The sequence below is a fragment of the Lolium rigidum genome, chromosome 1 (genome assembly GCF_022539505.1).
Source record: "Lolium rigidum isolate FL_2022 chromosome 1, APGP_CSIRO_Lrig_0.1, whole genome shotgun sequence".
In the NCBI taxonomy this organism is placed as follows: domain Eukaryota; kingdom Viridiplantae; phylum Streptophyta; class Magnoliopsida; order Poales; family Poaceae; genus Lolium; species Lolium rigidum.
The window spans coordinates 116,667,104-116,687,554 of NC_061508.1; positions in this window are offsets into that span (position 1 = coordinate 116,667,104).

Sequence of the window (20,451 nt, forward strand, 5' to 3'; positions counted from 1 at the left end):
TGCACCCTGTTGAAAGTACATGGAGCCCCCATGTTGGTTTTGGTAATTGATGACAATCCCTATGGACTAATGTTTGCGTTGAGTTATATATGTAGGAGTTGTCCATAGTTAATGCTCGAACCATATGTTGGCTTCAAGATTGCAATAAGAAGAAATTGATGAAGAATATCAAGTGTCATGTATGTCTTGAAGATGAAGATGAAGTGAGCCCTCAAGTTTAACTTCAAGGCCTCAACATGATGAAGAATGAAGAAATAAAGTGCAAGTTCAAGATGAGCCATCTCGAAGAGATCATTTGCTTGAAGCTTTCCATCCATCTGGTGATCATAGATATGTGAAGATGCGTCGAAGAAGAAGCTCTTCCACGGTGGATTATGGGGAAGCAATCCACAAGACTTCGTCAAGCAAACACTATCAAGAAAGGTGTTCCATCTTGTTGCGGTTAATATCATCATCATCGAGCTCAAGGGGAACGGGCAAGGTTAAGGTTTGCTCTTGATAGGGTTTCTTTCTTACCGGTCTCATGGTGTAGTTGGAGACCGATTTATAGTTTAGTTGCCGTACTATCAAAAGGGCTCTCGAGTGAGTAACTCGACCGTATCCTTCAGAGAGCTTAAACCTTTGCACCCTTTCATCATATTTCTTGGTTGTTATTTGGATATTATTCATGTTATGTCTTAGAGCTTGTGCTTATTCTCATGACAAGCTCTAGTTCATCGAGAACGGTTTTTGCACGGAAAACTTGTTGCGTTTTCAAGGTTAGAGGTTTAACCGGTTTGTCTTTTATAGATAGGTCAATCCTTTTATCATGTGTTTCTTTCCTCCCCTGCTGGACTATGATGGTTCCCTACATGGTCTTCTAGAGCTTGTAACTAGCTTCGAAACAAGCCCAAGATCATCAAAATCGGAGTCCCCTGATGCTCAAGTTATAATCATTCTCGTTTTGTCATTCCTGCCAATTTTCAGGGGGCGGAATTTCCGGCCCCCGGAACATTTGAAGTTTACGGCCCCTAAAAAATTTGGCCGGAAATTTCATGTCTGGCCGGAATTTCGGGGGGGGGGAGCGAAATTTTCTGCCCTCACTTAGGCCGGATATTCCGGCCTGGAAAGTCCCAATGGCCATATTTCGTGGGCGACCTATAAAAGGCCCCCTTTCTTCCTCCTTGGGTTGGTTACTACTCTCCTCCATTGTTGTTCTTGAGTAGCTTGCTCTTTCTCTCAATCCCTCCATGATTCTTACCTCATTTGAGAGAAAAGAGAGAGGAGATTTAGATCTACATTTCCACCAATCAATATCCTCTCTAAGTGAGGGGAACACACTAGATCTAGATCTTGGACTTCTTTGTGTTCTCCTATTTGTTCTTCCTCTCTTATTTTCCCAATAGCTTTTGTAGCTTTGTTAGAATTAGAGAGAGAAGAATTTGAGCATCTTTGTGGTGTTCTTGCAATTGTATTTGGTGCATCGGTTTGAGCTTTCCACGAAGATTCGTGGTGGTGAAAGCAAGAAGGTTGTTACTCTTGGGTTCTTGGAACCCTAGACGGATTATATGCCTTTGTGGTGATTTGTTGGGAGCCTCCAATTAAGTTGTGAATGTGTGCCCCAACCTTTGTGTAAAGCCCGATTTCGTCCTCGAAGTAAATCCCTTAGTGAAATCGTGACCTAGGTCTTTGTGGCGAGGGTTACCGGAGAATAAGGTGAGGCCTTCGTGGCGCTCGGTGTGTGGTGTGACTACCGCATCTTGGGGTGATGCCTTTGTGGCATTGGTATATATGCATCGAGCAAACACACCTCAAGGTGAGGCCTCTTGTGGCGTTCGGGAGCACTAAGCCACCACACCTCTCCAACGGAGATTAGCACCCGCAAAAATATGAACTTCGAGATAAATCATTGTCTCCCGCGTGCCTCGGTTATCTCTATGCCCGAGCTCTTTACTTATGCACTTTACTTTGTGATAACCATCATGCTTGAAGTTATATATATTGCTATCACATAGTTGCTTGTATTTCTTAGCATAAGTTGTTGGTGCACATAGGTGAACCATAGTATATAGGCTTTGGGCTTGACAAAGTAAATGCTAGTTTTATTCCACATTTGTTAAGCTCATCTCGTAAAAGTTTTAAAACGCCTATTCAGCCCCCTCTAGACGACATTCGTTTACTTTCACCTGTAACACTTGTCGTGGTCACATTCGCGACATTGGCGTCCACCGTGGGTCGTGGGGGTGTCAAGCTTGAGATATGCGGTGACACCATACCCGCCGATCCGCCGTTCAATCGCCACCGGCCGGATGATCACCACCAGCGGCTTTCTCCACATCTAGTCGAGTACCTGTTGCCCAGCGCCGGCGCCCATCACCCACGCCGTGATGGTGCCGATCGGCACGACGAACCTGTTCATCGGCTCCACCGGCATCATCAACCCGATCGAGTCGGCGGGCGAGTCCTCCGCCCGTCTTAGCCCGACACGTGACTTCAATGCGCCAGGAAAGCTCTACACCACCACTCTCACAATCCCGGGTGACATCCCCGCCGACGACAACACTGCTTTACTCGATGATGCTGACTCGGCGACCGTTGGGTCAGTCGCCGGGGCGATCATGCCAGCTTCCATCGCAAACTCTATCGTCCCACTCTCCAATCCGGGAGATTTCGAGGATGGTTCTATCCTCCACCTCTTCGATTCCAACTCGGAGACGGAGTCCATCGAGTGCCCGCAACGCCACGCCGCCGTTATCATGGCCGGTAATGATCGATCGACAACCTCCTCTGGTAGATCCGTTCTCCACACCGACCCCGACGACCGCAAGCAGAGATGAAACTGATATGTTCTTAGCGCTTCTTCAAGAACGATCCAAGATCAGTGATCCATCAAATCTGGAAGCTATGGTATATGCAGAAGCACTCACGTTATCTTAAGATCTGGGACTGTCAAAGATAATGGTGTCTTCAGATTGTTTGGAAGTTATTAAGTTGATGAAAGAGAAGAACTTATGCTTTTATAGTGCTATTCTGAAGGAGATTGAGATTAGATCTAATTTTTTTGAGTTTGTTAGTTTTCAACATGAGAATAGGGAATGTAATGAGGAAGGTCACCTAGTTGCTAGGAACTCTATTTCGCTTCCTTTTGAACGTCAAGTGTGGCTCGTTGAACCGCCAGATTTTGTACCACACATGATTGTTGAGTAATAAAGTCCCTATTTTCCCCTAAAAAAAAACCTAAGACAGATCAATCTATCGATCGGACATTAGCTCAAAATCAACGAGTATGGCGTCAGAATTCTCCGTCAGCTAAACATTATACAAACAGTAATACATACACAAGAACATACAGGAAGTTAGACACGACAAGATAACATGAATGTATGCATTACATGCCAATGATGCCATGATCAATCAATCTATACTAATATTTCCCTTAAATGTTGACATAGCTCAAACCCTCTGATCTCGGGACTGCTCGGCGTCGTCTGTGCGGGAACTGCAGCAGCGGGCGGTAAACAAGTAGTAGAATGCCACGACCGAGATGACGGTGGCGACCACTCTCAGGGAAAGTTTGAGCTCCGGGATCGACACTGCTCTCGCGACGTGCACGGTGAGCATGCTGACACATGCCAGGGAGTACGCCCGCACGAAGAGCTCGGTCCGCCGCCGCTCGTGCGCCGTCGCCGCTGGGTCACCGCCAGGGTAGCGCCGCAGGAACTCTAGCTTCATGAGGAAGAAGCTCAACAACGCGACAGGTACAGCGCTTGCGAGAGCAATCTGCTGGTCGTAACCCGCGAGGCGCATCACCCACACAATGATGAGGACGAGAAGGATACAGGAAACCAGTTGGAACAACCAGCAGACCCACCCAGGCTGCGCCGGAGCATGCCCCTCGCCTGGGTGCGCCATCTTCAGCGATGACGGGTCTGCAGGAGAAAAGAAAAGAGGTGATGGTTGCTAGGCAACCGGCCTGCAGGACCACATGCTAAGTGAGTATTGCCAGTTCTTTTAAATTTTTTGAGGTTATCAACCAACAAACCCAATTTTCGTATATTTTCTGATGATTAGTCTTTTGCTAAACTTGGAACGTTGCATGAGACCAAACCAAATATAGAGAGAGTTCACAATTTATCTCTACATTTTCCAGATGCACATAGCCGCACAGATAACAATGAAATCGTACACACGTTGAATAAGGGATGGTAGAGAGCCACCGACGACTAATAGTGCCGAAGGATGTGGAGGATAGATTCTGATGCTAGACAGGCATGCAACCATGCATGTTGGGTAAGGACATCGTTGACCACATGCTTAAAACATGTACAGATCATAAATAGTTCGCGGTTTTCTTGTTGTTGAATAACAGACAAAGCAAGTGTATACACTTGTAGGTAATTTTTGCAGAAGATCAATTTTTCCATCAAATGACATGCTGTTTCTAAATAGTCATAGAGATCACATTAAGTCTACCGCTCACATCATCCGAATGAGGATTTTGAGCTTACGATCAATGCCTTGTAACCAGTTGTCAAAGATCTTTGCAACCCTAAGAGTTGGGTACGGTACAAGTTGGACCTGATGCTGACCATATAACATGCTGTTGCCTGCCAAAACCCACCGGCGGGCAGCGGTTAAGCAACACGAAGAGCCGGGAGGCTCCCAAGACTGCTGGTGGGTCTTGGTACCTCGAACAACGGCCCGCAGTGCTCTGGCACACGTCCTAGCGGATGCGAGGGCGTGCCACCTGACCTATACCTGGTCAGGAAGGTGCTGGATCGTTTCGATTAGTTTCCTGCATGGTAGACACGTAAACATTAAATGAGCCTCGATCGGCTCTCAGGTTACCCTGTGGATCGGCTCAAGGAGCCGATCAACCCATGGTTCACGTTAGATATGCAATAACATGGGTTTCTTGCTTTATCAATACTAAGCTAATCAGATCTACGACAGTTTAGGGTTTTTACCGCATAACCGAAACATCCTACACATGATTGAGCCTGGCAGACACGTAAGATAACAGAAAACTAACCCTAGATGAGGCCTAAAAACCAACATAGTGTCGATTCCCGGAACGTCCCTTCTAGGACCAGCAAACCGTACCCTACGCGCTACTGGATCGTTCAACCCGTTTGCAAGGCCTAACTATGCAGATATTAAACTAATCCTTGAAGAACAAGGAGCAACCGTAACAGATCAAATCTACTAAATAAAGACAAAGTAAGGTGCTGCCCTTACACCTAAGATAGGTGTAAGGGCAGCTAGATATCATGGGGCAGCATAGCTAATCAAGCAGATCATAAGAGCATCGATGCAAACTCCAAAACACCTAAGATAAACAGTACTACTCGCCATCAACAACGCTTCAGCACGAGCAATACCAGATAACGAATAAACGTATACTGCCTAGATCGCAAGATGCGATCTAGGCAGCATGATGCTTACCCGGAAGAAACACTCAAAACAAGGGGTGGCGATGCGCCTGGTTTGTGTTTGTTGTGAACGTGATCGTCCTCCTTTCTCAATAACCCTAGGTACATATTTATAGTCCGGAGACTTTCTATCTTTGGAAGTACACCTAACCGTGTACGAGCTAAACTCTATCTCTTAATTCTAAACTAAGATGCAATCTACTACAATGTACAGATACACGGGCAATTCAGCCCAAATTCACGTACAAGGCCGATTCAGAGACATTCCGCGCGTATATCCTTCAAGCCCATCTTCATCACGGCCCACCTCCTGAGTTGGCCAAATTCTGGTGATAACACATGCCCCCTGGTTTTGATAATGATAATTTCAAAACCACTCTGTTTTTTCTTCGTTGGGTCACGTCGTGGCAGAGCAGAACCGTCACAGTATCCTTTCATCATGATGCTTTGCCTTCTCAACTTCTCTGCACGATTTGACGGTTTTGGCACCACGTCCTCGGAAACCACCGCAACATTAAATCTTCACTACCTCCTCTTTATTTAACCGCATCGAGCAGTTCACTTCTTCATCCCCTGCTCTGTACTAGCCATCGGCCCAAAAACCCTCTTCTACAGCCATGTCTTCCTCCTCCTCCTCTGCTTCCTCCGGGCTTTTCTACTCATCCTCTCCCCTCCGAGAGCCGACGCCAGAGTGGGACCCAATGAGGGCATACAACATCCTCGCCCCAACGAAGTGGGACGAGGAGGACCACGACTCCTCCGTTTGGTCCGAGGATGATAAGTCTTTGACCGACGGAGAAGATGACTTCCAGTTCCTCGTTGATGGGGAACTGGAGGCGGAGAGCGAGGATGACTCGTTCTCCTGGGACGACTTCACCTCCTCCGACGAGGAAGAGGAAGAGGAGAGCGACACCTCTTCTGACGAGCCGCCGGCGAAGCGCATCTGCTTCGGGTCAGACGCCGATGACGACGACGAGGATGACGACGAGGAGGAGACGGCCCCTGCCACGAACTACGGCAGCAGCGACGAGGAGCTCGCCGGCAGTAGCGTCGACGACAGCCACGACGGCGACGACGAGGGCAGTGACGGCCCATAGACTAGGATTACTAGCATAGAACTAGTAGTAGTAGCAATCGGCTTCTCTTTTGTTCTTCCTTGCTTGAGCAATCGGCTCTTCCATGTAAAAATCCTCTTTATCAATGAAGAAAACGTTTCTATGTCACTGTCGTTTCCATATTAATTTTGCCGATTGTCAAAACGAGTTAACACGCAAAGAGTCGATGGCAGCACATCGTCCTTTTCCACAGAACGTTTGCCGATTGCCAACGCGAGTCAACGCGCAAAGAGCCGATGGCAGCACACCGGCCTTTATCACAACGCGAGCAAGGCCAACCCAGTTGCCTATTCAAACGGTAACCTGCAACCCCCGCCCGCAAGAGTAAACTCAGATCCCCAAATCGTCGCTCGCACAGATCCATCTTTCGGCCACACAACTTTCAAATCCCAATCGCGCAGACTCCACTCCGCAGCGAATCCAATGGCGGGACCATCCAACACCAACAGTACGGTCTCTGGCTTGAAGGTAATTCCCAACCGCTCCTCGCTATCCGCGCATATTGTTGGAATTAACAGCAAACACCTGAATTAATGTCTTATTCCGTCATTAATTTTTAGGTATCAGACATTCTACTGTCGCATCCTTCCCTTCCAAATTCTCTCTGTCTTGGCCCTCGTTCCACCGAGAGTCCTGCTCATTTGATTTCATGCGAGGCCAATAGAATTCCCTTCGTAGACCAGAACTTAGATCTATCCTCTTGGGCCGACTGCTTACGAGCCTGGCCTAATCCTCCTGAAGATTGGGTTTCATGGTATAATAGAATAGCCAAAACTCACCAATCCACCTGGGAAACTACAGGAATAGCCGATGCCTTAGCCTTATCACTGTCTCCCCTTGAGAAACATGAAAACCTTTTGAAAACCATCGGCTACTTTTGGTCTGATGCTTTAAATTGCTTCATGTTTGGTCATGGCCCCATGACACCAACCCTACTGGACGTGGCCATGATCACCGGTCTAGATGTTGCATCCCCAAGCCCCTCTGCCTTTATGCTGCCAAAGGTTCCTTTCAAACTCTCTTCCAAAACAGACTGCACAAACTGGGGTGCTTATCTTCGACGCCACATGAAAAACAAAGGCCCTGTAACAGAGAAAGAACACACGGCCTTCCTAAATTTCTGGTTAGAACACTTCATGTTTTGTGGCCCTTCCCTTGCTCCCACCAAGAATTACCTTTCCTTGGCCTATGAACTTGCCAGGGGCACCCAGCTGGGCATTGGCAAACTATTCCTTGGAGAGGTCTATCGATATCTCCAATTGATGGCTGTCAAACTGTTTTCCCAAAACACAGTCAAAACAGGAGGTCCTTGGTGGTTTATTCAATTATGGGCCCAGCTATACTTTCAGAACCACATCCCAAACTTCCCACGTCTAGCCACTCGCACCTTTCCAGACGCCACCGGGAAGCAAATCCGATGCACTAGCTACGGCCAAGCTTTGTATAGCTTTCCAGGCAGTAAACTGATTCCTCAGGAGGCATCAAAATGGTTCAGCATATTCTTCCAAGGCCTGGACAATCCCCTCTTCTTTCCTTACACGGAGTCTGAGCATTTTGAGAATCTCGTCTCCTTCAGGCTAGACAGCTTTGCCGATGACACCAGCACCCGGCAATTGTACTCCATCATGATTCGCCCCTGCTTCCTTCCAGTGGGCATGAGTACCTCCAAGAGGATCATCAAACCTGGTTATGAGTCCTATCAGCCGGTCATAGCGGCCCGGCAGCTTGGTCTTGGGCAGGTGCCTTCCCATTTCTTTCTCCACCACTTAACAGAAAGCAGAGCTGACTTGCCTAACGTCCTCACTGGTCAGAGGTGTTACTCTTTCTTTGATGCTCTAGCCATCCCTGTTCCTCACAACCTCTCTTTTACCTCTTCAACCGATGGTTTTGAGGTCTGGTGGTCAATGTGGAAGAGTCATGCCTTTAGGAGAGCACTGGGACCCTTGCTGAAACAACTTGATGCTGAATACAATATCCCTGCAGGACAGGTACCACTATTTAGAAATTATCTCGAAGTAGTTTACAATGATTTCCTTCTGCTTATAACCATGCACTATCTTTTTGCAGCAACAAGACGGTCCAGAGCCTGCACACGATGACGGCTCTCCTTTCAGATTCCTCCCAGCAGCTCTAGTGGTCCTCTTCTGCAAGAACTCACCATCCTTGAAAAAGGTTGTGATGCAGAGCCAGCCGATTTCACCAAAATTGGCTTCTAAAAGCAGAGTATCTTCTAGGCCGGTTGCCCCCCGAGCCTCAGCTACGGCGAGAACAACCGCGAGGAAAGTGGCTGTCAGGAAGACCTTGAGGCGCCAAACCCCGACTCCAGCCCAAGAAAACTTGCACGTAAGTTGATCCATGCCTTGGCTGATTTCATCCATCCTTCTCGGCTTCTGCAACCTGCTCGTGCTTCCTTTGCAGGCCTCCACTGAAGAAAACTCTAGTGAGGATACGCAGTCCAGTCGAAGGGACTCGAGCTCCGACAACTCTGGGAAAACCACCACGCAGAACCAGCCAGACTTGCCACCGTCGGCTTTCAAGAAAAGGTCAGCTCCCGAACCTGCTGCTTCCCCGGCTTCACATAAAGCAGGACAGGGCGGTCTACGCACAAAGAGCCGATGCATCAAGAGAGCTCGCCAGGCACCACAAACCTCTTCATCACACCAGGAGATTTCGAATGTAATTACTCTTCATATCCTCCTCGGCTCATATTTTGTGCTAACCCATTGCCGTTCCTATCGGCTAACCACTTTCTTTACAGACTGATGACACCTCTAGTGGGGAAGTCCAGGAGGTAGTGATGCCATCCACCACCCTGGACCTAGCAACCTCAAAAAGTGTGGCTGACACGGCTGCCACCTTGGCCAAACCCTCAGCAGAAACACAAGAGCCGATCACCTCTTCGTCAGCTGCTCCTATGGTCTTAGGATAGGTACACTTCCTTTCCTTAGACTTCCTTTCCTTAGCTCTGCCTTTCTCCTTTGCTGTATACTGACGTTGCTCTCGTTGTTTGTCAGGGTTGTGACCTCTCAAACTTGCTAACGTTCGACCCTGAGTCCATCGAACCAGCCACGTCTAAATCAAGTGAAGAGTCAGGACCCATCGCTACCCATGGTCAACTCCAGCATCTCAAGGCCTTGCTCTCCTCCTCAGTCGAAACATTGGTTGAAGATACCGAGGAAGTAAAGAGCATTCTTGAAGACATCCAGCCTCATCTCCCGGTGACGTTGCAGGTGAAGCTCTGGCCAGTTGTGACTCTGTCTGCTTACAAGTCAAGGGTGACATTGGCTCGTCAGAGAATCGGCTTACGCCACGCCCAACTTCCATTGAAAGCCGATATTGCAGACAAGTGTCAGCGGCTTAATGAGAAAAAGGCAGCTTTGGACGCCAAAACTGAAACCTCTGTCAGCACTGCTGAACTTGAGACCCTGCAAAAGGAGTTGGAGGACCTTGAAGAGAGGGTCCGGGCAACCAAACAGCTCATCCAAGATAAGGAAGCTCTTATTGCCCGCTCCCACGAGGAAGCAGAAGGCCTCAAAGCTGAACTGAAGACTGATCTGGCCGAGATCCGCGCCTTGAACAAGCAGCTGGTGACAGGCCAGGACGAGGATGACGAGGCTGAGATCGCCGAGGTGGATCGTGTTCGTGCTACCGCACTCCGTGCCCTTGAGGCATTCCTTCAGTAGAGCTCCTCCATGTAACCCGATAACTGCTCCACTGAGCTTGTACCTCTGTCTGTAACAGCTTGTACCTCTTGAGTCGATGGCTGTGCATCGGCTTTTTATTCTAAAGTCGATGTCCGAGCATCGGCTGTACTTAAAAAATTTACTATTTTCGATTTTTTACTGGCCGATCGATTTCATGAATCGGCTCCTCCTGGGTACATACGAATGAATCGGCTCCTCCTGGGTACATACTTTGTAGCCTCGTACCTTCTCCGTGTGTATGCCCCCCGAGCCGAATATTTCAAGTAATTGAAGATATCGGCTTTCCAGCCATCTATGAGCCTGCCACAAAACACAAAATGCTAGATAGGTGCTGAACACAGGCAAACCGTATGTTGAGACTAATTTTGGCCGATTGCTGGAATCGGCCTCCTTTTTCATTGCATTGCTCAATGAGGGTTTACAACTTATTGGTGCTCTACTATGACTACGTGACATGCTTGAGGTGAGATCCTTGCTTTTTATTTTTTGGGGCCGATCGCAGGGATCGGCCTTGCCACGTACGTCCAATGACTTGGATCTTGTTACTCTGTCAGGCCGGTGGATAAGACCAGCCTCACCCCGTTTTTTGAAGCTTCGATGCGCTCACAGCCGTCCAAACTGATTCCAGAGAGCGGCTCTTGGTCGTCTGCATCCCAAATGTTCATGCCGACTAATGAGATCTCGATCGAGTCATCTGCATGAACAACCTCCACTTCATCTCCATCCCACTGTATCAGGCATTGGTGCATTGTGGATGGAACGCAGCAGTTGGCGTGGATCCAATCTCTCCCTAGCAGGACAGCGTAAGTGCTCTTGCTGTCGACGATGAAGAACGACGTAGGGATGGTTTTCCGGCCCACAGTTAGCTCCACGTTCAGAACGCCTTATGCTTCTGATGCTTGGCCGTTGAAATCGCTTAGTGTGACGTTGGTCTTGATCAGATCTTCGTTGGAACGTCCCAAACGTCGTAACATGGAGTACGACATTATATTGACTGCTGCTCCTGTGTCGACCAACATCTTGCCGATAGGCTGCCCATTGATATAACCTCGTAGGTACAGAGCTTTCAAATGCCTGTAGCTCCTCTCTTGTGGTTTCTTAAAGATAACTGGCCGTGGACCGCAGTCAAATTGTGCTACTGGCACCTCTTCGGTCCTTGGAGTACGAAACTCTGACGGCAATATGAACACCATGTTTGTGCCAGCCGATGCCTCCGCATCGGCTTTTGTCTGTTTGGGGCGCCATACTTTCTTCTGTGGCCGTGCCTCCGTTTTCAATGTTTGGTGAATTTTTACGGCCAGATCGGGCCGAGCTTTCCTCAGCGTGTACAGGTACTGCGCCTCGGCTTCCTCCAAGTTACGTAGCCGCAGCACTCTACGCTTTTGGGAGTGGCTGAGTCCATCAGGGCACCACCTTGGCTGGTGATACCTATCTTCTTCTTCACCTTCTGATTCCTCGAAATCTTCATCTCGAGATGACTCAGCTCATCGATCCTGAGGTGGGAGGGGTCCTAGACGTTTGAACACTGACACCTCTCTTGCGCCCTTCCTTGGTCGACTACACTCCGGGCAGTTGCCGATTGTAGGCAATCGGCTCATTCCTGAGTCCCAACAGTGCTTAAAGAAAGGACAATCCTAGTGTTTGTCCAGGTCTTCCTGCTCCCTCGACTCTCCCTTAGCGCGGCGCTCATATCCTGCGTCGCCTCTATCATATCGACGGTATTTCCTGTTGTATGCATCAGACCGACGATATCTCTCATCGTCCATGTCGTAGCGCCGACGTCGGTCATACTGATGCTCATATTTGTTAAGGAGATGTGCAGAGGGTGGTCGTTGATATCGCACGCTTCTCACTTCTTCCTCGGTCAGGTACCGTCTGTCATTATATCGGGGCCGGTCGCGTGGATCGGCCTCCTCCTTATCCTTGCCACGGGAGTGGCTACTTTCTCCTTTATCCTTGCCATGGCGGTCCACAAGTCCTACCATGTTAACATTGAAAGAGAAACCTGGCTCGCGACTCATGGAGTGATTGAGTTCTACCATGTTGACGCCAGGAAACGGATGTGTGTCCACTTTCATGGCAAACGGACTGAAGGTCAATCGGCCTTGTTCTATCGCCAATTGAATCTGCCGACGTAACTCCCTGCAGTCGTTTGTAACGTGGGTGAATGAATGGTGCCATTTGCAGTACGGTCTCCCGTTTATTTCTTGCACCGTAGGGAATTTGTGGCCTTCGGGTAACTTCAGCTGTTTTTCCTTCAGCAGCAAATCGAAAATCTGCTCAGCTTTGCTTACGTCAAAGTCAAACCCTTTTGCAGGCCCTGGTTGTTTCACCCATTTGCAGGACACGGGTGTTGCCCCCCGAGCCCATTCAGCCACGGCGACTTCCTGATCTTATGCAGAGTCTTCATCTTCTTCTGCCTCGACCAGGGCTACCGGGCGCTTGAACTTGTCTTGGTACAATTCTGGGTGGCGCTACTCATACAATGTCAGTTTCTAGACCATATGCGCCAGTGAATTGTAGTCCACTTGGAAAGTCAGGTCTTTGAGCGGCGCTGTGAGGCCTGCTACTGCCAGATCGACCGCTTCCTTCTCAGTTAAACGAACCGAATAACATAGGTTCTTGACAGTCCTGAAACGCTGAATGTATTCAGAAACCGTCTCTCCCCGCCTTTGCCGCACCTGCGTTAGTTCGGCAATGCCAGCTTCGGTAGCTTCTGAGTGATATTGTACGTGAAACTGCTCTTCCAGTTGCTTCCACGTCCGAACTGAATCTGGTGGCAACGAGGTGTACCACCCAAAAGCTGGATCCGTGAGGGATTGCGCAAAGAACCTCACACGTAGCGGGTCAGATGCTGAAACCATGCCCAACTGTGCCAAATATCGGCTCACATGCTCAATCGAGCTAGATCCTTCTGATCCACTGAATTTTGTGAAGTCAGGGAGCCGATACTTGGGCGGTAGCGGGATCAGGTCATATTCATTAGGATACGGCTTTGAGTAGCCGATTGTTCTCTTCTTTGGCAGGATGCCGAACTGGTCTCTCAAGATCGTGCTGATTTGATCCAGGGTATGCCCTGCAGGGGCTGAGCTTTCATGACTCGCTCCGGTGGCATATTTAGCTAGCCACGCTCTGTTTTCGGCGTACGCCCAGAAATCACTCCTACTCCAGGAATCACTCCTGCTGAAATCCCTGCCGCTGCCATCTGGTTCGTGCGCGTGAAGTTGTTGCAGTCAGGCACGTATGTGCACACGTATCCGTGCGGGATTTCTTTGGGCGGCTCAGACAGGAATTGGCAATCTCCAGGATCGCCTCCAACCTTGTAGACGACGTATGCCGGTGAAGCCTGTAGCTCCGGAGCGGCAAGCACGAATGGCACTGGTGGTCTGGTGTAGAGCGGTACCTCTCCCTGGTGAGTCCCTAGAGTAGGTCCTGAAGGGGAGTACTGATGCTTCATGATTTCCTGAACCACGCGCACCGCAATGCGCTCCAAGGAGTTCAGCAAGCTCTCAGAAAAACGGTGCATGGAATGAGCCACCATGTAGTTGACTTCTTGGCGCAAAGCTCTGGTGCGTTCCTCTGAAGGGAGAGACAGGTCTATCCCGTCAAGAACGTCTTCGGGTGAGAATCCCTACCACCTGATACCGTGCGAACGGGTTCTCTCGAAAGAGCCGATGAGATCGGCTTCGAACTGAGATTTGATCGTATCATAATTCTTCTTGTGATCATCGGTCAGCTCATCGTACGTGACTGGCTTATCCGCCATCTCAGCTGCAGATGCTGACGCCGTTGTTGTAGAGTGTCCCACCGGGCGTGCCGAAATGTGTTGCTGCCAAAACCCACCGGCGGGCAGCGGTTAAGCAACACGAAGAGCCGGGAGGCTCCCAAGACTGGCTGGTGGGTCTTGGTACCTCGAACAACGGCCCGCGGTGCTGCGGCACACGTCCTAGCGGATGCGAGGGCGTGCCACCGACCTATACCTGGTCGAGGAAGGTGTCTGGATCGTTTCGATTAGTTTCCTGCATGGTAGACACGTATACATTAAATGAGCCTCGATCGGCTCTCGGGTTACCACGTGGATCGGCTCAAGGAGCCGATCAACCCATGGTTCACGTTAGATATGCAATAACATGGGTTTCTTGCTTTATCAATACTAAGCTAATCAGATCTACGGCAGTTTAGGGTTTTCACCGCATAACCGGAACATCCTACACGTGATTGAGCCTGGCAGACATGTAAGATAACAGAAAACTAACCCTAGATGAGGCCTAAAAACGAACATAGTGTCGATTCCTGGAACGTCCCTTCTAGGACCAGCAAACCGTACCCTACGCGCTACTGGATCGTTCAACCCGTTTGCAAGGACTAACTATGCAGATATTAAACTAATCCTTGAAGAACAAGGAGCAACCGTAACGGATCAAATCTACTAAATAAAGACAAAGCAAGGTGCTGCCCTTACACCTAAGATAGGTGTAAGGGCAGCTAGATATCGTGGGGCAGCATAGCTAATCAAGCAGATCATAAGAGCATCGATGCAAACCCCAAAACACCTAAGATAAACAGTACTACTCGCCATCAACAACGCTTCGGCCACGAGCAATACCGGATAACGAATAAACGTATCTCGCCTAGATCGCAAGATGCGATCTAGGCGGCATGATGCTTACCGGAAGAAACCCTCGAAACAAGGGGTGGCGATGCGCCTGGTTTGTGTTTGTTGTGAACGTGATCGTCCTCCTTTCTCAATAACCCTAGGTACATATTTATAGTCCGGAGACTTTCTATCTTTGGAAGTACACCTAACCGTGTACGAGCTAAACTCTATCTCTTAATTCTAAACTAAGATGCAATCTACTACAATGTACAGATACACGGGCAATTCAGCCCAAATTCACGTACAAGGCCGATTCAGAGACATTCCGCGCGTATATCCTTCAAGCCCATCTTCATTACGGCCCACCTCCTGAGTTGGCCAAATTATGGTGATAACACATGCACATATTTACACTGAAGAAATTGTTTGATTATCCTTTTTTTTATTTAAATGGTCACGGTAGAGAGAATCCCCACATGTATTTTCATATAAAAAGTCCAAAATAACAGCATGTATTATGTGCTACTAGGGGAAGGGAATGCACAAAAAGGGGGCTTGGGTCATAGCTGAAAAAGTAGGGAAGCCAGGAATTGGCATCCAGCTCGTGGCCAAGCGGGAAGTAGGAACGCCACACGTGGACATCCTCACGACACATCTTGAGACTTGAGGACTAGATGTAGGAAGGGGCGTTGTTTGTGGATGGCAAAGATGTTTCTGTGCTACCATAAATTCCAGTAATATACGAGGATGAAGATGCGAAAACACCGAACGGAACCCGGGACTACCCGAGGATGAAAACGCGTCCAATCAGAGAGCAACGCGTGTCTGACAGCATACGTATTTCCATCCGTATATATTCTGTATCTATAACGTATTGACAACATGCTTTACATTAACTCGATCGACTGCAAGTTGTGTCTCACAAAGCTGTCCTCCCCGCTGAGCTGAAGACTCCATCCCCAAACCAAGCAACTCATCATGGCGCCGGACCCCAACTCTCCTTCCTCACCTCTTCCTCCTCAACGCTTGGGACTCGAGCTCGATTTCGGCCGCGCCCGTGCCGTGCCGTGCCGCTCGAGCTCGATTTCGGCAGGGCCCGTGCCGTGCCGCTCGAGCTCGATTTCGGCCGCGGCCGTCCGGTGCCGCACCGCCCAAGCCCGTGTCGTGGCCGCCCGCATCGACGCTCCAGCGCCCCTGCTGCGCCCGTGCCGCCCGAGCCCGGGTTGACCGCCGCCGGGCCCAGAATCCATCGATTCTGGCCGATTTCGGTCAGAATGACCATCGTCGGCCAGACCAGGTCGATTCTTGCTGATTCTGGACGAATTGGCCTCTGCCTCCAGCTCCTGCGCGGGGTCAAGACGGATCTGCGCTTCAACGTCGTCGTCGTGGGCGTCGGCGGCTGGTACGCCGGTCGCGGCCGTGGGAACGACTGGCCACCGGTCGCGTGACTGGCTCGAGGTCCTCTACCGCATCATGATGCACAGCGTGATCGACACGGATCAGCGCTTCAGCGTCGTCGTCGTGGACTCCGGCGGCGGGAATGCCGGGGGCGGCCGCGGGAACGCCAGGCGCGGCCACAGGAACGCCATGGATTGGAATCGAGGACCGCCGGCAGCAGGAACGTCGGGCGACCTGGTATATGGTCCATATGGATAATCTGTTTCTACTCTCAGTCAGATATGTCTGTATGCGCGCGTCTCCTACAATCCCTTTTCTTTCTCATGATATTTGCGTGTAATGTTCACATACTTGGATTTATGGCTTACTGCTTGCATCTGATTAGCTAGCAGCAGCTTAGCAAGTGCCTTATGAACTCTGAAAAATCAATATATCCCATTGTGAGGAAACAGCGCGTATTTATTAATCTTAGATTAGCAACATTTTTATTTAGTTCTTTCATATTTTCAGTTGATCTCATTTTGATATTCAGAGTTATAATTAGTCTGTTGGACATTTTCTTAACTTTTTTGAATACTTCCGTCTCAAGAAATAATGTCAGATCATAATCCCTTGTTTACATGCATGTGTGTGCTAATTATACTACTGTTTTGCAAGTAATCCTTTTGAGTAATCCAGCCTGATATTTTGATCTACCTTTTTCTTCCCGTGCAAAGCTGAGAATCAATTCAGCAACTTCTATTAGAATAAAAGGACATTGTACTACTCTGTCAAATTTTGTTTCCTAGCATTAACTACTCTGACATGCCTTAACACTTGCCGTATTTCCTCTAGTATCCAACTGATATAGAAAAGTTAAAGAAAACGTATTGATTAGCTGCTATATTAAGTGCGAATCTCCAATCGAACATTGATGCTCACGATTTGATCCTCGCCCGTAGCCAGGTTCCAAACGTCCGGGTCGGATGAAGATGGAGCTTGTCACTTGCAACACAGCAGTGGGCGCGGCGTAATCATGCAGTATGCGAACCACTCTATACTAGCACTACTACTTAGGGCATCTCTGGCGGCCCGACGCATCGTGAACACAATTTTTATCTGTGAACACAATTTTTATCTGTTTGCGTCGGATGCATATTCGTAGACATGAAATGGCCATTTTTTCAACATATTCGTATGCGTCTGCATCTTTTTTAACAGTGGCGTCTATTTTTAACCGCAAAGACTGTCATGCATTAATTAGAGAGGAGAAAGATGAGAAAATGTATTTTATGTGGCCAGGAGTGACCATCACATGGACACTACATTAATTGGAGGAAGCAGACCAAACGGACGCGTGGACAGTGTGCGCGCGCTTGCATCCCCACAGATAAGCCGGTCAGTTTGCTTCCGGACGCTGGGTAGGGGTGCGTACATATTTTCTACCTAGCAGACGAAACCGGTCATTTTGGGTCCATCTGCTTCGGGCCGCTTGATATGCCTTTATTATGTGAACAGTATGCTCCGTTCATTTTTTCATGGTAAATTTTTGACCGTAACCTTTTAGCACAATTCTTTGCTAATAACTTTTTGAGGATAATTATCCAGGAATGAATGTTTGACGATATTTTTTTCAACAGTGGTCTTTCAACAGAGAATGAATAGTAATTGTTTAGCGGTAATTCTTTAACTGTAATTTTTTAACGTAACTATGTTCTTCCGCAGTAGCTTTGGGATTCTCTTACAATAACTACATGAAACAAAACATTCCACTATTGGCCATGTCTATTAGTATTCGAGAAAAATACAGCTACTACCTTCTTCTATTGATCGTCTCCGGTAAGTTTGCAACAATAATCTTTTGCCAGTAATTGCTCAACAATTATTTTAATATTATATTTTCAACCGTAGATTATTTATGATGCATGAACTGTTATTACTTTATATTAAGGTCATAGAATTCAGAGGCACCTCAACGATGAGGGCACTATTTCATGTGCATGAACACTACCCGTGTGAACAGTGCATGCTAGTTTGTTACTAAAAAAAATCTACGGTAATTTTTAACACAATTCTTTGCTAATACTTTTTGATGATAATTATCCATCACCATTTATCGGGGCACCTGTTCATGTGCATGAACAGTGCATGTGTGAACAGTAGTTGCCGGTCTGTTGCAGTATTTTATCCTCCTTAAATTTTAGACAATAATTTTTAATATAATTCTTTACTACTAATATTTTTGGATGATAATTATGAAACGGTAAAGTTTTTACGGTATTTTTTAATAGTGTTCCTTCAACATAGAATCAATAATTGTTTAGCAGCGATTCTTCAGCCATTACTTTTAAACGGTAACTATGTTCCTAGAAGTATCTTTGGGGTTCTCTTACAATAACTACATGAAACAAAACACTTCACTATTCATCGTCTCTTTTATTAGAAAAAAAACAGAACTACTTATATTGATCATCTCCAATAATTTTTCGAAAATAGCTTTACACCAGTAATTGCTCAAGAATTACTTTTTAACTATTGAATCTTTTTTATGATACAATTATTACTATATATATAAAGGATGCATACTGATGAACAGTGTTTGTTGCACTACCCATTACAATGTTTTGTTCCTGGTTAGGGTTACTAGCATGGTTTGGCGCGGCGGCACGCCACGCCTGAAATGTGGCTTCAATTTGAAGAAATCCATTGCATAGTTTTACCAGAGTGTTGTTGATGTTTGCAACAGACTTGTATAGGATATTGATGAAAGATTGGGTCAATCCACACACAAGAGAAAGATTAGGTTGTACTACTAATTTATAGTATATAAATGAGCTAACAACAAAACCTATCAAAATTCGCCGCCCTAACCAGTTATTGCAGAACTGTGATTGGATTGTCATACATAGAGTGCATGAACATAGCATGTTAACACTTTTTTTAACTAAACAACAAAGTAGAATAATAGGACTGGTGGTGTTGTGGTTCCCTGGTGTTGGAGCAGTCAGCTATTGTCCTCGTCAACTGACTGGAGAACGATTTTTTCTTTGCCCTCTGAAGTAATCGACTGAAGAATGATGATTTCTTTGCCCTCTGAAGACACAGACTAAATGAAGTCTGATTCGGTATGTCTTGCTCCTCCTCTTCTTCTCTTAGCCGTCGGAGCTTTGCACTTCTTATCTTGTTGGACGATGTAGGGCAGTTGCATGGGCAACTCTTCCTGTTTGTGTTGCAACGGAAGTCAAATGTGTGTGCATTCCTGAAATCTTTTCGTTACATGAGCAATTCAGTTTTTTGTGTCATTGTAGTTAACTAAACTGATCAAAAGATTAGTGATGCATCTATCTACTATGTAGAATGTATGATAATAAAATAATTAATTTCTTGAATAACTTAATAAGTAATCTATAAGAGTGAAGGCACTGGTACCAACTAATCTTTGTATCAGTATAGATGATTCACAATGGTACAAATAAAACACCATATCTTTAAATGTTGGTGATATATGTATGGAAAACATGCAAAATAAAACACCATTATCTCTTTTATTTTGCATGTTTTACATACATATATCAGTAAATGGTACAAATAAAACACCATTATCTCTTTTATTTTGCATGTTTTACATACATATATCATTTTTTTTGTCTTACGTATTGCTAAGTAAAACAGAGAACATATTATGTTGTTTAGTGAAGCAATTGTGAAAACAATTTTCAAACATATATGACTTACTTTCAGAGGCATTTGAAGGAAGGTGCATGGAATGACCATTATACACAGGTAATTCCACAATGCTTGTACCAAATATATATTCGCTTGCTTTGGTGAGATGAAAATTTACTGAATGAACATATATGATTAGAATTTAATGTTGGATGCTTGAGTCTTGAATACGACAACTTTACTGTAGCAAAAACTATATTTAGGCATTCCTCCATTTTCTCTATTTTCGATGTAAACATTACAGTCAATGAATGAAAAATCACATAACCTTTGAGCAGATTTTGTTGTAGGTTGGGGTAAGACAAACAAATACGCCTAACTAGAGAATACAAATACTTCAGAGGGCCTTCTGTCAAGGAATCCACAACCCATACCTATGCTTATGTAGGATGAATGCAAAAAAAAAAAAAAAATCTTTTTTTTCTCTCTCGGGCCTATCTAATCTGGAGAGAAAAAGCACAATATAGCAACCCAATAATGAAAGGAATTCTCGGTGCTCCTGGTAGGACATGTAAAGCAAG